Below are 6447 nucleotides of genomic sequence, written 5' to 3' on the forward strand. Positions count from 1 at the left end.
GCTGAACTACTTATGCTGCTGTACTTCTTACTGTTGCTGCAAGGGTCTGTCCAATTTAACCAAAACTCTAGAATTTTGAAGAAATTTAAATTTTTATATATGTATATATATCACTCTTTCACAATGGGGTATTTACTTTTTAATGTATTTCTAACAAAATGGATGTCCCTGCTAGGCAAATAATAAAGAATCTTGTGTAACAAGAATAATTTCCTACCCACCTGGGGCTCAGAAAGGTCAGAAGAGTAGCCAGGTCAGGAAACTCCAGGATAGGGTTTGATGCAGGGAGTCAAGAAACAGCTGGAGCTGATTGGCCTCCCAGGGAGCCAGGCTGGGGCAGGTAAATGGAAGAAGAAGTTAGCTTTTGTGATCTGACATTGGCTTGCTAAGAGTACAAAACTGATGGGTCACAGAGGGGCTTTTTCTAAGATGCTCACTAATGTGTTTAAGCTCTGTTTGGAACTTCCTCATACCTTTTCTGTGAAAGAAGAAGGAACTGGAGACTTTATTAAATAATGTTTGGAACTTTTCCCATATCTCTTCCCTGAAGGAAATAGAAGCTGAAGACTTGGTTTAAATCCTGAGGAGAAGGTTGTTGGAATTGTGCTACTTCTCTCGAAAAGAAAGGAGGCATCAGATATTATGTTTTCTCAGATTCCTCCGGGACTTGGCCTTTGTTTGCTCAATCTGGAGGCAAGGTAACTTTTTGTTACTGTTTTATTGGATGTCTTGCTGTAATTCTTTCTCCATACTAATCATGATAAGGATGCTGGTGGAGTGATATGCAGGAGAAGGGACTTGGAGCCCAGAAATCCCAAAGAACATTCCAAAGTGTTGAGGAAACTGAGGCAGGGAATGACATAAGTGTCCTGTATTTTCCATGACGGTGTACCGTGTACCTTGCTTTTGCTGTTGAAAAGTAAGTGTGATTGCAGTGCTGCCAACTTTCACGATATCTCCCTGACTCACAACAGCTGGGCTGGGGTTGCAGCCAGTCTGGTGATAACATAAGACACTCCAGCTTCCTGGTGAATGTCAGCTCTCCCTAGGGGGAAAACAGTCAGACTGCTTTCCCCACTAGGGAAGAGCAGCAGAGCTACTGCATGAATCAGGCAGAGTTCACTTGCCCCTCTCCTCAGGAGCTGATGTCATTCTCAGAGGGGGAGAAGGGGAGGAAGAGGAGCAGAAAGCCTGGCAGCTTGGGGTAGCCTCTCCTTCCCCCTGTGAGCAATGGAGATGACCCCTCTGCTCCTCCCCTTTCTCCCTGCAGTACATGGCCTGGGAAAGGGCAGCAGGGGATGAATAGACCCCAGCCTATAAGGAGGAGAAGGGGGCCCTGCTGGAAGCCCCCTTCCCAGGGATTGAGGAGTGAAGAGCCCCAGGAGTTGCAGAGAGAGCAGAAGTAAGGCTGTGGGTAAGTAGTTCTGATGTGGGGTGGGGGACAGGGAGTGAGAGTTCCTACAGCAGGGGTGAAAATTACCTTAATAAATACGGGAGTATTGGCAATGCTAATTCTCTCTCTCACACACACGCACTGGGGATGAGCAATGGGAGGTCAAATATTAAAAAACAGATTAAAATAAATACAAAATAATCTCTCCCACCCCTTAAAGCTCATTGGGCTGGGGGATAGACTCATGATTTTTGAGCCTTGGGGATTGGCAATACTGGATTGGTTTAAAAATCCCTCTGCAAAGTGTCTTATTGGCTTCATCAAGGGTTCCCAGAAGGGTTAAACTGTAAACCAGAGTGCCCACTGGGAGGGCGGAGCTGTGGGCAGGGTGAGCTTGCCTGTGGGAGTTCAGCAGTGGCCATCGGACTGAGGCTACTTCCCAGAAGGGGTATCAAGTAGTCTAACCTCAGAGGGCTGTTGACTGGGGCTGTGACATTGACTAAAAGATTTTACAAAAAGCACCTGCTTTGTGCAGAAAATGTTGACTTTATGTCCTAGCCCAAAACCTAAAACATTTTGGTTTTCAGCTGAAAACTGAAAAACTCTTATTCAAAAAGCCTGCTGCGGTGCCTCCTTGGAGTTGTCATGCAGTTGATGAGCCAGATGGGAGTCAGGATGGTTCCACAGGATGGACTTGCTGGGGGGGTTGGTTTGGGGTTTTTTTTCATTTTTTTTAAAGAAAACCTAGCTATGTTTGCACACACAAATCTATGTTAAAGAAACATTAAGATTGCAAAGTCAAGCACACAAGAGTTAGGAAAGACCCAATTAAGGTCTCTATTCTTCATGATACAGTTTCTAATTACACAATCACATTTTTCCACAGGACTGCTGCCTCATTCAGTGTACAGGATGGACAACACTAAGTAAATGAGAAGCTATTATGTTTCTGTGTTAAATATGTGGCCCTTGGCTTTATTTACTGTATACCGTTCAAACACAGCACTGAGAACAGAATTATTAATTTCCTTATGAGCTTTTCTGTGGCACTCATCCCTGTAGCAGCTGAGTTCTTCCCAAATGTTAATGAATTTACATTCACAACGCCGCAGTGAGGTGGTGATCTCTCCATTTTACACTTGAGGAATGGAAGCACTGGGACATCAATGTCAACAGTATGCACCAGTGTGGGAAGTGGGGGTGCTGTGGGGCGCCGTGCATAAAACCTGGGGGTGTTTCCCGCGCCTATGTCCTCCACCCACACTCTGCTCCCCAACCCCTCGTCTCACCCTCGTCCCAGGCCTCTGGTCCCGCTCCTGGGGCCCGGCCTCTGGCCCCGCTCCTTGGCCGCTCCACGGCCGGGGCTCTGTTTTTGGCCTCACAGGTGGGGTCCCGGCTGCCGGCCCCTGCCCGGGCTCCGATCCTGGCCCCACACCCACCCCCAGCTGTGGCCTTGGCCCCCTTACCTCTGTCTGGGTCCCTCCATCCCGGAGACACAGCCCTGCTCCCAGCCTCAGAGGTGGGGGGCAGACGGGTAAAGGGACTGGCTTTCAGCACCCCCACAACTAAAAATGTTCCTGTGCCACCGGCAGTATGCATTGATTTTGGAGTGCCCAATTTGAAACGCTTATGGCCTGACTTTTCTGTTGAGTTGCTGGGGCCACAGATTACTAGTACATAACCCACTAGGGAGCTATGACCTTTTCCACCAGCCCCTTGTGGCTTGTTAAGTTTCATATTCCTTCAAGTGTGTTGGTCTTAAAACCAGTCTCCCACTTCTTCTTTGTGTTATCACTGATGGTGGGGAATGTCTTCCACCCTTCTTTCAAAATCCTATCATGCATATTCAGCTCATCCCTTATGTGATAATATCAGGTAACCTCCTATGGCACTTACTTCTTGCAATTTGGCCAGTTCTGAAGTCTGTATTGTTTCACTGTCTGGAGGACTCCATCCTCTTGGTGCTTTGCTGGACTTCCTGGAGCTTCCCATCAAAGATGCAAAGGTATTGTGGCATATTCATCGATCCCGTCTTCTATTCCACAGAGCCATTTGTGTTACACTAAGCAAGGCTTACCTTCCAGAGTGCATCTGCCACCAGTAGACCCTTTCCTGGGCAGTGCCTTATCCTCACAATCACCGTGCTGCCATCTCAATAACAGGTATTGTAGACTTTGGTGCACTCAGAAGTGGCTTCTTTATGCTGCTTTCTACTGGCGTCTGGTCCAGCTGCACATCTTACATTGTGCCCAAAAGTGAACTGATGGAATTGTTTCTTTCCTAACAGCACAGCAAGTATCTGAGCATATCCCCTTTCTGTGTCTCTCTGGGCTGTAGTAGAAGATGCTATGGGTTTTGCATCCATGCTGCTCCCAGGCCTCCTTCTGAGGCATCACGTTGCAGTGCTAGCTGTTTCATGGGGTTTTAGTACTTTAGGACTGATGGCTTACTTTGCATTTTTCTTTACTCTTTCAAATGCCTGTGTCACCCTGTCTGGAGTGGTTCACAACCATGTGTGCCAACCTTAGGGCAGACTGTCAAGAAGCAGGGCCGAGACGCCAAACTGGTTAGATGTTATAATGAGATTTCACAAACCCACTAACAAATGTGAATTCCTAAATCTCTGTAACAGTCTTACCATGGAGTCACAGGCAATCCTCTTGGGCATTCCAATCTATCTTGCCACCAAGGCAAACTGGATTATGTGGCAGATGGTTGCTATACACCACAGATTACAAAATATTCAGGTTGTTCCCAGTCCCGAGAGACCAGTCACTTACCCCAGGTCAATTTGTACCTTAGATCTTTCACCAAAAACAAACACTTGTACCCAATCCTGTAATTAATTAACTAAAGATTTATTAACTAAGAAAAGAAATGAGAGGGTTTTTACAAGGTTAAAGCAAGCAAACTTATTTCCTTCTTCCAGAATTCAAGCTGATGGGACAAGTCCTTTTACATGTAGCCTCTTCATGGGTATGCAGAGACAATTAGAAAAGTCTTTTTACCCTGATGTCTCACGCTGGCCCATTTAGTTTCGGATAGCCCCTCCTGATGGGCAAGAGGTAAAACCTTTCATAGGGATTTAGCATTTTGCACTAGGTAACAGGGTTTTTTCTTGGTTCATAAGTTAGATATTTCAGAACAAACCTTTTACAACTGTATAGCAAATACTTAAGTATTACCTTACAGCATGGAAAACAGACATTATAAGTAGGATTAATACATGCAGCAACTTACAAGCATTTTATAAGGACTAAACACATGTTATAAGTCTAATATCCATCTTAACCATACTAACACACAGGTGAGCTGGTCTGGTTTCCAGTAGGGAATTTCTCAGTGCTCAGCTGAGGCCTAAAGCCTTGGCAAGAACTGACACCTGGTTTGCCAGCATCATAGCCTGATTTTGGGTCTCTGATCATTCCTAGGGTGCGTCATTATATGTTAACGGTCTCAAAGGATCATAGGCTTCTAACAGGTGGGAACAGAATCTGGAAAAATTGTTGGCCATCCCTATAAATTGCTGGACTCCCTTTGGTCTGAGCATTTCCTTAATGGCAGTCAAAACGTCTCTCACCAAATCCCTTAGAAATCAAATTCCTGGAGTAGAGAACCTCAGTTCTTCTCATTTTCAGCCTGTCTGTATTCCGCGTAATATTGCGCTCCTGGCACCTGTTTAGAAGTTGCCACAGCTTAGTACTGAGGATTTGGATTGCCGCTTCATTCTTATTACAGAGGAAGAAGATATTAAGGTTGTCAACTATGCTCTTGAGGTGCCCAGTTCAATTTTCAGTGGAACATTTCTGGGGCCAGGCTGATGCCCATAAGCTTTTATAGCCACGGCACCTGCCAAAAAGTGTGACACAGGTTGTCAGGTGGCCGGATGGCTTGTCTAGCTCAGTACACCAGAACTCATTTTTGACATCACAAGCAGCGAATGCATTTCCCCTGGATACATCACATAGTATGTCCTCAGTCACTGGCAATGGCTAGTGACTTGTTTTCAATGGTTTGGGATCCATGGAGATCCTCAGTTTACCTGTTAGTTTTCTCACCAGGACTAGGCAGCTTATCCACTCTGTGCTAGTTTCTATGGGTGTAATGATGCCTCTTCTTTGAAGGCTTGTCAGATCCTTCTTCAGTGACTTCAATAGTGGTAATGAAACTCTGCATTTCAGTAGTATCCTGGGCTGCACGTGGGGATGTATTTCTAACTTCAGCTTGCCCTCTAGGTGTTCATCTCCTTGCGTTTCATCCTTACATTCTGTTAGAATGCTGGACAGGGCGCATGGTGACTGGTATCTCTCCTCTCTCACATTAAAGATATTGTAGTGTTGTACTAAGATCAAATCCATGGCTTACCCTGTCCAGCAGTGGGTGGTGCATCTATGCATCAACTACTATAAGTTCCAAGCTGTCTCTCGTTTTGTGGGTTTCTTATCAACCATCTGTATTTTCCCACTGACCTCCAAATGGTTTTATTGTACATAACCACATCTGCTCACATTTCTCCGGTCTAATAGTGCTGTTTATCAGGGTTGAAGTACCCTACAAAGTTAGGTCAGTTTAGCTACATTGCTCAGGGCTGTGAAAAATTTCACACCCTGTGCAATGTAGTTAAGACACTGCTAGACTGACAGAAGCATTCTTCCATCAACCTAGCCATCGCCACTCAGAGAGGAGGGTTTACTACAGCAATGGAAGAACCCCTTCTATTGCTGTAGCGAGTGTTGACATAACAGTACTACAGAGGTGCAGCTACATCTGTAGTGTTTCTAGTGTAGACACAGCCTCTATGTTCCAGTTAATCTGCCTGGAATGGAAGCAATCACTGATCTGCTGTAGCTGCAAGTATGGCAGTTGAATGGCTGTCAACCTTTTTGCTGTTCTGACTACCTGCATGTCGCATGTTTCCTCTCTTTCTAGGTGCTGCTTTGTAGGCCTGTTAATCACACACTCTTCCTTATTGTCTCTTTCTAGACTGACCATTGACACCATGTTTCATGTACCGTGTACAGGGCAATAAGATGAGAAGACTCCATGATCCTAAA

General features: G+C 45.5%; 1 long non-coding RNA gene across 1 annotated transcript; it reads left to right on the top strand.

Annotated features, from left to right (window-relative positions):
* The first annotated feature begins 567 nt into the window (after window positions 1-567).
* Window positions 568-2403, top strand: LOC311516993. The gene is made up of 3 exons (XR_014710550.1): window positions 568-698; window positions 1271-1414; window positions 2280-2403. It is a non-coding gene; the product is annotated as an uncharacterized lncRNA (long non-coding RNA).
* Window positions 2404-6447: the final 4044 nt, after the last annotated feature.

The sequence above is a fragment of the Lepidochelys olivacea genome, assembly GCF_965140295.1.
Source record: "Lepidochelys olivacea isolate rLepOli2 genome assembly, chromosome: 2".
Taxonomy (NCBI): Eukaryota; Metazoa; Chordata; order Testudines; family Cheloniidae; genus Lepidochelys; species Lepidochelys olivacea.